The sequence below is a fragment of the Ananas comosus genome, linkage group 5 (genome assembly GCF_001540865.1).
Source record: "Ananas comosus cultivar F153 linkage group 5, ASM154086v1, whole genome shotgun sequence".
Taxonomy (NCBI): Eukaryota; Viridiplantae; Streptophyta; class Magnoliopsida; order Poales; family Bromeliaceae; genus Ananas; species Ananas comosus.
The window spans coordinates 5942222-5957414 of NC_033625.1; positions in this window are offsets into that span (position 1 = coordinate 5942222).

Genomic DNA, 15193 nt, shown 5'->3' on the forward strand with positions numbered 1-15193 from the left:
AGCACTAGAAAAAAAATAATAAAAAGGTACAAAAATGCCCTACATTACAGGGCATTTGAAATAGGTTTAATTATGCTCCACTACACTGTACTTCAGTGTTATTTTCATTTACTATATTATATTATTCTTTTTTTTTGAAAACATTATTAATTGCACTATAATATTTTGTCTATATCTTAGATTTATTTTTATTTTTCTATCTTATACTTTTATTTTTATAGATATTGCTGAACTGTATTTTTTCTTGCCAATTTTATAAAAAATACTTATTGAAAAAAATATATAAAATGAATCTTCATGAAAAAATATACAATGAATATTCATGAAAAATTATTTTGAAATATTTTTATTTTTATGTATTTTGCTATTTTTCATGTCAAAATAAGCTGAATATATACTTACCACTTTTAACCAGTATTTATTAATAATTTTTATATAAAATTATAGGTTTGCTGTTTATATATAGTGTAGGAATTGAAAAAAAAAAATAGTGTTAAAAGGAGTAAAATACAGTGTAGTATATTGTAATTGAGCCTTTGAAATAGTACTGTATAGAAAGTGAAAAAAAAGGAGTAAAATACAGTGTAGTAAATTGTAATTGAGCCTTTGAAATAGGCCCTTGAACTTTATTTTAATTATTGATTGACACGTCTTAAATTTCAGTTTATAGCTAGCTAATTGAACTGAAGATTTTGTTAAAATTAACAATTCCATTTGGATTTAGTCATAAACTGATAATGCAATCCAAATTTATTCAACTCAAAAGCAGTTAGAGTAGTGAATTTGATGTGCTCACAGTTTGGTTTAATAAAATTTCTAATTAAATTGAGTGGAAATTAATTAAATCAACATTTTTTAAAAAAGTTGAGACAATTAATGTTGCCGAAAAAAATTCGGGGACCATTATGACATGATCTATAACTAAGGGTGTTGGTACTCAACACTAAAATTTTCGAGCTCGTGAAAAGTAAAAATGTGAAGTTTACTACTGCAAGATTCAAAATTTAGCTTTTGAGCCTCAAAAGCAGCAATTCGAATTAGAAACTTTCGTATTTGCTGGACAAGTTTGAAACTGCGAAAGTGATAAGTACTTTTTTAAGCAGCTCTTTCTGAAAAGCAATGCTTATTGTATATGTATAATTAGGATGTAAATCCTACACCTAGATAATCAAATGCTAATATTTACGTACTAATTTTTATCAATCTTTTATTGAATACTAAATTTTTTTTTAAAAAAAGATTAAGTTCTTAGATGGACCTTATAACCTATTATATATGTAGGGGGTGTACAAATGGCATTTTGCTAATATTAATGTAAGTGGCAAAACTTTTACATGGCCACAAATTGGCAAATGACATTTTTGTCAAAATAATAATAATAATAATAATAATAATAATAACAACACATAAAATTACACTTTTGGTCCTCAAAATATGAAGAGTGTGACACTTTGGTCCTCAAATTTTTAATTTATTATAATTATTACAACTAAGTCCAACAATCTAATTTAGTTGATTAAGTACTTACAAATTGTTGATGTAGAAATAATGTAAATGCATTATAATTGATAATGCGAAGCTAATTTAGATACTATATCAATTATACATCACCAATTTGTAGATACTTAGCCAACCAACTAAATTGGACTGTGGGACTTGATTATAGTAATTTAAAAATTTGAATAAAAAATTATAATAAATTAAAGCTTGAGAGCCTCTCACGCGCGTCATAGTTTGAGGACCAAAATTGTAATTTACACGAAGAAAAAACACACATTCTTAATTGCATGCAAAAATGGATGAAATGGATTTGGGCCGTAAGGTTCGGCCCAACCCATATCGGATGTGGATCTAAATAGATTAGATATTAAGGACTTGTTTGGCCCAATTAGAGTTTCTACATAAGAGCTTATAGAGTTTTTGCAGGAGAGCTATTCGAACAGAAAAAATGCTAATCGTACACCCCCTAATGTTAGAATTTAATTTTTTTAATTTTTTTTAATATTAAATAAGTTAACAAGGACAAAAGTAAAATATTGGTCTTTGAATGAAAGAGTATAAAATTTATATTATTTTTTTGAATATACAGGTATCATTTTTCTACGGTACATGTGCCCCTTTTTTTTAAGCATGCCCTAGGGGCATATGCCAATTCAATTTACTCTCATGCGCTATTCTATAATTTTAAAAGTTATACTTAACTATCTTGTAATTTTATTTTTAATTTACTTATAATAATTTCTATCAAATAGAGTAATAAGGTAACTCTTTTTTGATAATCACATACTAGTTAGGTGAAACTTTTTAAACCACCGAATGATAAAGTAAAAATAAGCTAAACTATAAGATAGTAGTTAAATATAACTTTTTAAACTATAGAGTGGTAAAATAAAAATAGAAGGGGGGGATCATGTTTGAGTCATGTCTAGAATCGTCATCCTTTGTTGATGACGTGTGCCGCGTGGCTCCAAAGCCATATCAGTATAAAGACGTTTGTACTTATAAGTTGTTTTCGATGATAGAGTTTCTGAATCGAAGATCCATAATGTTAAATATGATATAGAGCATTTGAAGTATCTAAGAAGTTGAATTTTTTAATTTTTCAAATTTATAATAAAGTCTGTTAAACAAGTAAAAAATAAACGGTCAAAATCAATTGATCTCTTAAAAATAAAGGAGCATGCTACTTGCTTCGTTTATTTTTTTAAAAAATAAATTTAAATGAAAATATAAATCAACTAATATTTGAACTTGAGAGCTCAGATACGATATTCAAATCTTTTGCCATTTGCATTAAGGACAATCGATATAACCTATGTATTAATTTATTGGGCTGTTTTTGCAAATGGCCCCCTGAAAAAATTTTATTTTAAAACTAGCCCCAACAAATTTATAATTACAAAAATGAATTTACTCCCGCCACGCAAGTGCCACGTGGGTCGGCTGGGAGGTTGTGTGCGAAGTTGAACACAGTGAATCATTCACCATATTCAAATACGGTGAATGATTCATCATGTTTCATATTTATATATTCCTTTTCTTCTTTTTCGGGATGTCAACGGGTTGGATTTTAATCGGGTTTTCAAAAACCCGAACCCGAATCCGAAAATCAAATTAAAATCTGAATCTGAATCCGAACCCGGCGGGTTTTAAAAATCCATGCCCATATCCATACCCGATTAAAAACCCGAAACCCGAACCCTGACCTGAACCCGGCAGGTTTTATATAAATTATTAAATATTTTATATATTGTATAAATAAATAAAAATAAATTATGTATATAAATAATTTATTCAGGTTTGGATTCGGATAATATTTCGGGTATCCATACTCATTAACATCTCTACTCCCTAAAAGAGAAGAAAAGAAATATAAATATAAAACATGGTGAAATTTGAACACGGTGAATGATTCGCCGTATTCAAGTTGGCAAACAACCTCCCAGTCCGCCCACGTGGCGCTTGCGTGGCGCCTGCGTGGCAGAAGTAGGGCCATTTTTGCAATTATAAATTTGTTAGGGTTAGTTTTAAAATAAAATTTTTTTAGGGGGCCATTTGCAAAAAAAAAAGCCCTAATTTATTAAGAGTTTATGAGCATATCCTACTCTAATTAATTGCTCACTTCATAATGACAAAGATACACAAATCTCTTTTAAATTCCTCGCCTATAAATATATGCCCTTAATTTTAACTCTACTACACTTACAAGCCAAAAGCTATAAAAAATTAGGAAAAAAAAAAAAAAAGTCTTATTGTATTAAGATGTCCAAGTTCTCCTACTTCCTGTTGGTTCTCCTCTTCTTTTCCTCAGGTGTATTTTGAATATAATCTTTAATTCTTTAATAGTTCTAAGTATAAATATTATTTCATTCATGTTTCTTCAATATAAGATTAATATTCTTAATGTAAAAATATAGAAAACTTATTTGAACTATAAACCATTTTGAATGGCTATCTGACCGTTCAAAATTTTAATTTTTACTATCAAAATTTTCAATTTATTTAATTTGAGTTAGTCAACGATAGTTACTTTAACATAATTACTTACTTTACTAAATTTATAGCTATGAGAATCGCATGAAATATACTGACTAAAGTTATAATTAAAGATAAATAATGAATTTACATTTTGAAGTTAAAGTGTCGTCGACTAACTTAAATCAAACAAATTGAAAGATGGGATAGTAAAATTAAAATTTTAAAAGATTAGTTAGTCACTTAATTATATACAACGATACATATGATATAGTTTAGATAAGTTTTGTATATTTTTGTTTATTCTTAACAATGTTACGTACGATGCAATATATGAACAATTAATGTACAACTCACGGTTTGTCGTGCATTAATTAATGTACAGTGGAGAGGATCGCGACGAGGCCCCTAACAACAAAAGAGAAATGTGTTGATGTTATCTTCTACAAGCGGGGCGGTTGCGATGAAAAGTCTTGCTCTGAGAAATGCTCAACGCAGTACCATGGCCGTGGAGAGTGCAGATTCAGTGCAATCGGGGGTAAAGCGTGTTTTTGTTACCACCGTTGTTGAATAAGCTAATATTGTTGTATTATTCTCCCTATGAAGAGATTTAGTTATAATAATAATGATATGAAGAGATTGGTTATAATAATGATGAGGAGGGAATCTTACAAAAAAAAAGTTGATTCCTGAGTTTTAATCTATTTAATTATTGTGAGACCTCGGGCAGTCCTATATATTAGACATAACAGGGCTACAACTCTTAATTGAGCTTAAGCATTTTGGGTTGGTGGTTTGCTAACGGGTCGGATCGTTACTGTTGGTATCAGAGCTAATTACCAGCCAGAAGTGTGAAATAAGTCTTGACTGAGCCAAGATCGAAATGACAAGGCTAGCGAGACGAGTCTCACATCGCCTGATACTTTTGAGTCTAAGCCTGCTTAGGACGTCAGGCTTAAAGAGGGGATGATTGTGAGACCCCAGATAGTCCTTTATATTATATATATCAGGGCTACAACTCTTAATTGGGCTTAAGTATTTTGGACCGATGGTTTGTGACCAATACGTTATTATTACTAGCGAGTCAGATCGTTACTAGGGATACAAACGGGGCGGATCTCAGGGGCGGGAGCCCTGCCGCCTCCGCCCGCGATTAACAAAACTCTCGCTCGCCTCCCGTCGGAATCTGTACGGGTTAAAAAATACATCCCCATAATCTGCCCCGCCTCGTAACGCCGTCCTATCTGCCGGCGCCCCGAATCCGCCCCAGCCAACTAATATTTTTTTTTATAAATTATAATCTTATTATATTTATAAATTAATAATTTTTAATAATATTATATATATAATTTAACAATATCAATTATAAAAATAAAAAATATCAATCACAATTCAAAACAAAATTCATAAGTTTCAAATACATTAGAAATGAGAGTACTAATTTATTTGTATTTTGAATTTTTTTGTAAATATATTAGTTTTTAAGAATATTTTTTTAAAATATAAATAATTTTCGGGGCGGATTCGGGGCGGATTCGGGACGGATCATAGCGGGGTGGATTCGGGGCGGGTCAAAATTTCTCCCGTTTCCTGCCCCGAATCCATCTCGGATCATAAAATTTACTCCGTTTTCTGCGCTGAATTCTTTTATTTTCTCCCATTTACTGCCCTCGTCGGAGCGGATCGGGGCGGGAGCTCCACCAATCCGGATTCGTTTGCATCCCTAATTGTTACAGTTATAAAAAAAGTCTCACCATATTTTATCAACCTTTGGGCTTCGTTTGGTTCGGTAACTAGTAAGAACTAGTTATACCGGACATAGGTACAAGTATGAGTTTTTGTAAGAATAAGAGTATTTTTTTTGTTTGGATTATAATTTAGGAATAAGTAAGAATAAAAAAAAAAGTATTTGGATGATTTTAAGAGAATAAGAATAATAATGAGTAGTTATATTTTTAAAATACCAAAAATACCCCTTATCCCAATCTCTATTTTCAAAAAATACTATTCATCCCCAAATACAAAATAAAAAAAATTAAAAAAAAAACTCCATTCTCTTCCTCTGCGCTCTCCCTCCTCTTCTCTCCTCTCCTTACAACTTCTCCTTCGCCTCCGCCGTGGCCCACGGCGGGCGCGCCGGGCAGAGCTCCACTGCAAAGATCCCCGTACGACGTGAGAAGATCTCGGTCGCTCGTCCGCTGTGCGAAGATCCATGGAGTTCGGCCACTTGTCGCGAGAAGATCTCTCTCTCTCTCTCTCTCTCTCTCTCGGGGTTGGAACAAGATAATTCGCGAATAATTCTCTTTCTTTGAAAAAAAATTCGTAAACGGATCATTTAATTCAGATTTTTAATAATTCGCGAATAATTCGCAAATTTACTCACTAGGGTTTATTGTACAGTTTTTTGCTTTATTTTGATACAATTCTTCAACACACACACAAAAAAAAAAAACAATATAAATAATATTGGGAAAAAAAAGGGATAAATACGATGATCTCGAGCATTTCAAGTTTCTAGCGGCTAAATTTCATATTTATTGAGGCTAATTTGGAGGTGAATCAAGTAGCTGAAGAAAAATAAACGATAGAAATTAAATTATCTTGAGAAATATAAGATAGAATTATTTAATTCAATATCATGGGTACTGATCTTGGTTGAAGTATCACAGTATTTAATTTTTACATAATGGATTTTTTTTTTTTTCAATGTGTAGTTAAATAATACATCTCAAATTAGATGAAAAGAGATCTTCAACTTAATTTACTGAAAATATCAAAATTGATAGTTTATTGAACAATTTTGTTCGATTTATGATGAGGTACTCTTCAAAATAAAGAAGATATATATGTATTTACACACACTACAATAGAATTAGATTATAGAAACACATTTTTGAAACACTTTTATGTAATTGTCCTATTTATACTAAAACCTTTTTAAAAAATCTACTAAAATCTAAATATAAAGCTCAATCGAATCAAAAGCAAAAAGTTTTTCTACTCAACCAACTCCACCCAGCCCACTCGGCCCGATTACAAATAGAAAAGGAAAAAAAAAAAAATTATATACCATCTCCCCTTATTCCTCTTCTGCCGCCGCAGCCGACGAGGTAGGGTTTCAACGGCTGGAGTTCAGTTGCGAGGATCTTGTAGGGACTGTAGAGGGCTACGATCGCCACGTGTATTTCCGCCACAGGTTGATGAAGGAATGTGTGCCAAATATCAAGACGACCCTACATATAGTGACTCAACATATAGTAACACTTTTAGAAAGTATCGGTAACTTAGCTAGCAACACTTTTTTAAACATATATTGATATTTAAAAAATATCGCTATATATCATTTTTATTGTAGTGTGTACACACACAAAAAGAGACAGAAGAAAAGAAAGAAGAAGATAAACATAAGGAGGCGCTACATGATGAAAATTTAGAATATATATCACCTGCATGGATGGAGAAAATTTTGCTTGCACCCAGTGTATCTTTATAAGTCATGCATCGCACCTAATACTAATGATCAGTGTATTAGAAATCAAATACTAAATTACAATTAATATTGGCCCTCAAAGGTGACATTTGGATTTTCAAACTTCAATTTATTACAATATTGGCCCCCGCAATTGAGTTCCATTGTATAATTTACTAAATACCTTAAATTGGTCTTTCTAGCTACAATGAAAAGAAAACATTAAAAAAAAAAAAAAGCACACCACATCACTAGCAGACTATCCATTCTATTTGCGTGTATCTTATCTTTACGGTCGATCCTCTCCCACTATTCCTTTTTTATATTAGATATATTTCGAATTCTAGAATCGCAAGATTTTCTAAACTTATTCTGTTTTGATTATTCTATTCTTAGTGAATTTGCATTCCTAATCGTATTATGATTTAGTCACTATTATAAAATATATCCTTTATTCCATTGATTTGGTGCGACAGATGAGAGAGAGTACGTATGAGTGTATTTTTAGGATTAGAATTTTATGAGAGAGACATATTTTGTATACCACTTTGATTATAATAAGGATCTCTGCTCCATCTTCGCCCGTGAACGTAGGCCGATGGCCGAACCATGTAAATATTATGTGTTTCATTTTTCTTCTCTCTTTCTCGGATCTCTTTTGTTATTTTCGCATCCGACAAACTAGATTTTTTTCGGTTTTTGTCGTAACATCTTAATTTTATACTTCTCAAAATTTTCTGTTGATTGGTTAAAAGTATAAAATGTAATGCTGGTAGCTAGTCGTGATAGACGGTTGACGTTGTTCATATCTTGGCAATAAATTTCCACGTGAGAAATTTAATAATTTGCTATATGATTAAAAAAAGAAAAATTTTCCTATCTTAAATCTACTTTATCCATGAATTTTAATAGTAAGCATAACCCATGTATTTATTAGAGTTTATGAGCATATCCTACTCTAATTAATTACTCACTTCACAATACCAAAGATGCACTAATCTCATAAACTCCTTGGCTATAAATATATGCCCTAGCTTGTAACTCTACTGCACCAACATTAAGGCAAAAGCCATCAAAACTTAGGGAAAAAACAAGGTCTTATATTAATATTAAGATGGCCAAGTTCTCCTGCTTATTCCTGTTGGTTTTCCTCTTCTTTTCCTCAGGTGTATTTTGATATAATCTTTAATTGCTGAGTAGTTCTATATATGAATATTATTTCATTCATGTTTCTTCCATATAAGATTAATATTCTTAAGATAAAAACTTACAGAACTTATTTATTACTATGAACCATTTTGAGTTGGCTGTTTGATCTTTCGAAATTTTGATTTTACTACCAAACTTTTCAGTTTGTTTGATTTGAATCGGTCAACAATATTTTTAACTTCTGCAATTCTCGCAACTATACATTTATTAGAGTAAATACTTCGCTTAAAATTGGAAGTTAAAATATCGTTGACTGACTCAAATCAAGTAAATTGAAATGTTGGATAGTAAAATCAAAATTTTGAAAGATTAGTTAGTGAATGAAATATATAATCCATATATACATACATACAATAATTTAGGTAAGTTCGATCGGTTCGTTTTTATCCATTCTTAACAATATTATGATGCAATCAAGAATCACGAATACTTATGAACAATTTGAAACTCGATCGCAATTTGTCGCACATTGACGTACAGTGGAGATGAATATCGCGGCGAGGCCCCTAACAACAACTGGGTGTTGTCTTCATCTTATTTTCGACAAGCCGCGCAGTTGTGATGAAAAGTCTTGCTCTGAGAAATGCTCAACACAGTATCATGGCCATGGAGAATGCTCATTCGATATAATCTGGGGTGAAACGTGTTTTTGTTTCCACCCTTGTTGAATAAGCTAATATTGTTGTATTATTCGATCTCCCTATGAAGTGATTAATAATAGTGATAATAACAATAATAATGAGGAAAACTTATAGAAAAGTTGATCCCTGACTTTTAATCTATTTATAGACAAGTCTCAGTACCATATCTCATCAATCCTTGCATTTATTGTACAGTTTTTTGGTTTATTTTGATACATATATATATATATGTTGAAATTACTTAAAAAAAATAAAAACAATATAAAAATTATTGGGGGGGAAATTAAGGATAAATATGATGAACTCGAGCATGTCAAGTTTCTAGTTACGAAATTATATATTTGTTGAGAATATATAACTTGGTAGTGGATCGATTAGGTAGCTGAAAAAAAATGAACTTAATTTAGAAATTAAATTAATTATCTCGAGAAATATAAGATAGAATTATTTAATTCCATATCATGGGTATTGATCTTTCTTGAAATATCACATTATTCCAATTTTTGTGTAATAGAAGTTTCCAATATATATATAGTTAAATAATTAAATAATATAATCTTAAATTTAGAATATATATATATATATATATATATATAAAATATGCATGCATGGATGGAGAAACTTTTGCTTGCGCCCAGTGTATCTATACACGTCATGCACCGCACCTAATATTAATGATCAGTGTATTTAAGAAATTAATCAAATATACTAAATTACAATTTTGGCCCTCAAACTATAATAAAGGTGACACTTCAGTCTTCAAACTTTAATTTGTTACAATTTTCGACTCGCACATTTGATATTATTATTATATCTGAGCCTCATTATACAATTTACTCGACAAGAACATTGTCGCATCACTATTTATCATTCAGTTAACTAGATTATATTATAGGACTCGATTGCTACAATCTAGAGTTGGAGCCTAAAATTGCAATAAATTAAAGTTTAGTTGAGAGCCAAAATGTCACTCACCACATAGTTTGAGGACCAAAAGAGTAACTTAAGCCAAAATCAAAATATAATTTTATAAATACAATATCTAAAAAGTCTACATATAAATTACTATATATTTGCAAAATTGTAATAAAAACAAGTTGACATGTCATATATATCATTCTACATATCAATATTTATATATATCCAAATCTAAAACCTAGATAGTATTAAAACTAGATAAAGAAAAGATCTCTTACCCTACTATATAGAAATGTCGAATTTGATAGTATTTAACAATTATAATTAATTTATATGATTCAAATCCAGTGAATATAAGTAGCTAGCATCTTAACGAGCAAAAAATTTGTGAGGATAGTCTCCAAAATGAGACAGTTCCATCCACTGTCCATTATATTGAACAACATGAATTTCAAAATAGATAGACGCTGACTGTTCCTATGCAATCTTAGCCCTATCTTAACACGCACTAAATTTTCCATTTTTTTTACTTATTAGAAGACAGTAAACTCTCTCTTTTGAAAGAAACATTACCTATCAAATTGAGCCCATAGAATTAGCCAAGGGAGCTCATGCAACAATCCTATCTCTTTGACAAAAAGGAAAATAGCACAAATGGAGTAACATTAAAAAGAGAAAAAGAAAATTAAAGCATATAAAATCAAAGCACAAAAAATTAAGCACCATAAACAAAATAAGATAACACAAACACAAACATTAATTCATGCATGCATCAATGCATGGGATCACAAAACTAATTAAGAACCAAAGAGCCATTTGCATGCCCTTAAGATCCTTATCCCTTTGTTCTTCCTCCTTGAGCACCTCATCACCTCCTCCTTTTGAATTGGATCCTCATGACCTCCATCTTTATCTTTGTGATCTTCATGATCACAAGTGTCATGGATCCTCCAATAACCTTCTAAAGAAGATGAGTAGTTTTTCCTCAAAGGGAAGGCCCTTCCCATCATAGCTTGAATAGTTGAGCCCCCATAGATCATCTCTCCACCCCTAAAACTTTGTGTTGTTCTCTTTGATCTTGGAGTAGCCATATTCATTTTCTTGGTTTTTTTTTTTAATTTTTAGTTTCCTTTTTGGAGTTTGATTTTTGAAGTGGTGGTGAGGGGGTATTAGTTGAGTCCTTGGTGGGAATAGAAATGGGTGGTTAGATTTTTGTAGTGGAGTTGGTTGGAAAAGATTTGGAGGTGATGGTGAGGGAGAGGGAAACTAAAATGGGGAATAAATTAGATCTTAGAAGTGGGTGTTACTGCATGGAAGTGAAAGTGTTGATACCCTGCAGGAGGATCCATATGATAAAAAGAAGAAAAAAAAGAAAGTGAGTTGATAAGAGATAAAAAGTATGAATGAGAAAAAGAAAGGCTCAGGAGTTTAAGTACTGAGCTCTGATACCATATTAGAATATGGGACCTCAAACCCAAATAGGATATGAGTAATGTATATTTATAGTAAAGTAAGTGTAACTATTACAAGAATACCCACAAATAATAAGATATTATAATATATACCGAGAGAGAGAGAGAGAGAGAGAGAGAGAGAGAGAGAGAGAGAGAGAGAGAGAGAGAGGGTGGATATATGTTGGTGGGGAGTAAAATGTTGCAAGGTGGGTGGTGGAGCAAGAAGCAAGGAGATGGGCAGGTGAGATTTCTAAGAAACAAGAACATGGTCAAAGACTCAAAATGATGGTTAAGTGTACGTAGGAATTGGGAATAGTAGATATATAAGATGGAGGCATATATATATAGGGGTTATTGATAGCATTAACGAACTCTAGTTCTCTCTCTCTCTCTCTCTCTCTCTCTCTCTCTATATATATATATATAATCTACAAAATCTATGTTGGAACCTTTTTTTTATGGCTAATTGCATACAGTTTTCTGTAAATATATATATCGAATAGCTAATCTATCGTTACAAAGTTCAAAAGTTCAGTTATATATGCTCATATGTGCCGCTTAATTTGGTTGTTACCGTTAGAATATTGTTTATTTTTTAATAACAGATAAATGAAATGGTATTTTTACCTACCCTTATAAATATATTTCTCCAAAAGCCCCAACCGTTAGAATATACAGAAATATTCTTTAAAAAATTTTATTTAATAATATAAGAGGGGTAACAAGATTAATTCAACTCATTTACTAATCAATGTCAAGTATTTTACTCATGGTTAACTATATTTTTCTAACAAATCTTAACAGTAGAGGTATATTTGAAAACAATAGGACTTTTATAGGAATAATAATAAAAAACTGAACTGTAGAAGTATATCTGCTATTTATTATATTTACAGAGAGCTGTATGCAATTAATCTTGTTTTAAGGCTAAATTATAGAAAATCTTCTTACCAATACCCACTTTTTTACTTTTCTTTTCGTCTTTTAAAAAACCTATACTTTGACTACTTAAAAAATACAAAAATATTCACTTCCCTCTATTATGTTAGGGTTCCGTTTATATTATTTTATTATATATTTTTTATATCCAAAATACTTTTGAAACTCTCATTTGAGAAGCTCCTCCTCCGTCCTCACCAACGTCCTCGACCGTGTTGCCTCGCCCTCGCCCACCCCTCTGTCCACGCTCACACACACACCCTCACCCTCCTCCGCTTCCTCGCCCTTGCCCTCACGCATCTTTCAGTCCACGCCCACCCCGATCTCCTCCCTTCTATTGCCAAAATGGAGGAGCGGTGAGGGTGTAGGAGAGGGAGAGCAGATATAGGAAACGGAGTCAGAGTCGGGTTCGAGGGAGGCGTGAAGGACGGAGGAGGAGAGACTATGGATCAGCAGAATTGGAGAGGAAACGAAAAGGGTGAGGTGCAATTTGGTCATTTTGTCATCACAATTAACACCGTACCATTATGTAAATATTTTTCATTTTTTAGGAATAAAGCGTAGATTTTTAAATAATATTGAAGAAAAATAAAAAATTAAATTTTTATGAAAAGTTTTTTTTTTTTTGTTGTTGTTATAATTTAGCCTTTTTCTTTTACAGTAGTTCCTTCGACTTCGTTGTGCAATGCATGTGTGACATTGACTAGATATACACATCGTATATTCAACAACAAACCCAACAATCAAATCAATCGCAAAATTATTATTTTAATGATTAAATTAAATTAAAACGCATTAGTTAATCCTTCTTAAAAAATAAATTAATGGATGGAAACGCATGTTTTTAGTTTGTATCCTAAATTCGCTTCTAGTTAATTACTGTCACCAGCGTACGTCATCTTCTATGTAGTATTGACTATACAAACAAAAAATAAAAATAAAAATTAAAAAAGTCCAACTCTTCTATATAATATCCCACAATAATTTTTTTTTTAACTAAAAACAATATGATAATTTTATATCAAATATACTATTTATAAAAGAGATTTGTTCTTCAAATAGTGTGCACCATCGATCGAGATCATTAATTTGTTGCATGCTATTGTGTTCTTGTCCCACGACTCTGATAAAAATGTTTATTAAATCGGTAAATAAGATTTAATTTGCGCATCTACTGCATAGTATTTTCACTTTGACACTACATATATACGGTTCAAAATATTGATCTATTTTGTGATTATATTTTTATTTTGCTATAAGAAGCTGTTGTTAAACATTATAGTAAAGTTATACTTTTGACAACTTTAGAGTGATAAAATAGTGTTCATAAGATAATAAAATTTTATATTATATTGTGCCGTAATTTTAAATAGAGGCAATTGCTTATATACTCCTGAAAAATATCCGACTTTTCGATTTACCCCTCTTAGAAGGCTAATATTGAAAGTACATTTTCTATGTTCCAACCTATTTCTAATATATCCTTAGAGTTAAAATCTGTTAATGAACTCTATTATCTTTGTAAAATTACTATTTTGCCCTTTAAAATATACCCTTCCATTATCACTGACTTTTTTATTTGCCCTTAAAGTCAGGGGTACAAAAAGTATTTTGACTTTTGGTCTTTTCCAATATACCCCTCTACCGTCACCAACATTTCTTATTTGCCCTTAAGTTAAGGACAAAATTGACATTTTAATTTTTTTAAACTGTGGTAGATGTTTAACTCACGTTTAACCCAGGTTAACTTAACAGGAGATAACTGCGAGGGTATTTTATAATAACGGTGGAACATATGAGGGGTATTTTAGAAAGAAAAGAAAAAGGGATAAATCAGATATTTTCAAATGTATGAAAGGTATATAGGCAATTATCTTTTTTAAATAGTATGACTTTGTTATTCTAATAAGAGACTGTACTGCAGTTGTAACTGCATGCAAATACAAATTCAGTGTTTGGTTTGATATATTTAACTCCAACTGCTGCAATAGAAATTGCAACAGTTGGAACCGTATCTAAATTGGCTGCAGTTTTAACTGCAGCAATTAAAGAAAGTAGCTTTAAATAAAAAGTACGCTCACCTCCTTAATTACTTTTCAAACAATTTTTTTTCTTTTTTTTTTTATATTGGAGGTAATCTCACCATCATATATATAAAATAATAAATTTTTTTTAAAAATTATTTCTCAACTGCATGCAACCAAACAAATTATTTATGATTATAGCGCTTTATACTACATCCAACCATAACTATTGCTATATCTTTAACTTTATTTATCTTCAACTATACTACATTTATAATTACATCTAACCAAACAACCCTTTAGTGTATGTCCGTAGAGAAAAATAAAAATAAAATTTAAGCATTGTTAAATAAAACTATGCTACACGACAGGACAAAATGAATTTTTTTCTTACCAAAATTTGACATAAATATATTTTAAATTAAAGAAAAATTTCAAAAAATTAAATTTCAATCAATCCAACTTAAAATGAATAAAACAGGAGTGTATTTTGAATTAGATTAATTAATTTGGATTAGATTATAAACATGGTTAACTTATTTAGATCAAATATCTTAGCTATTA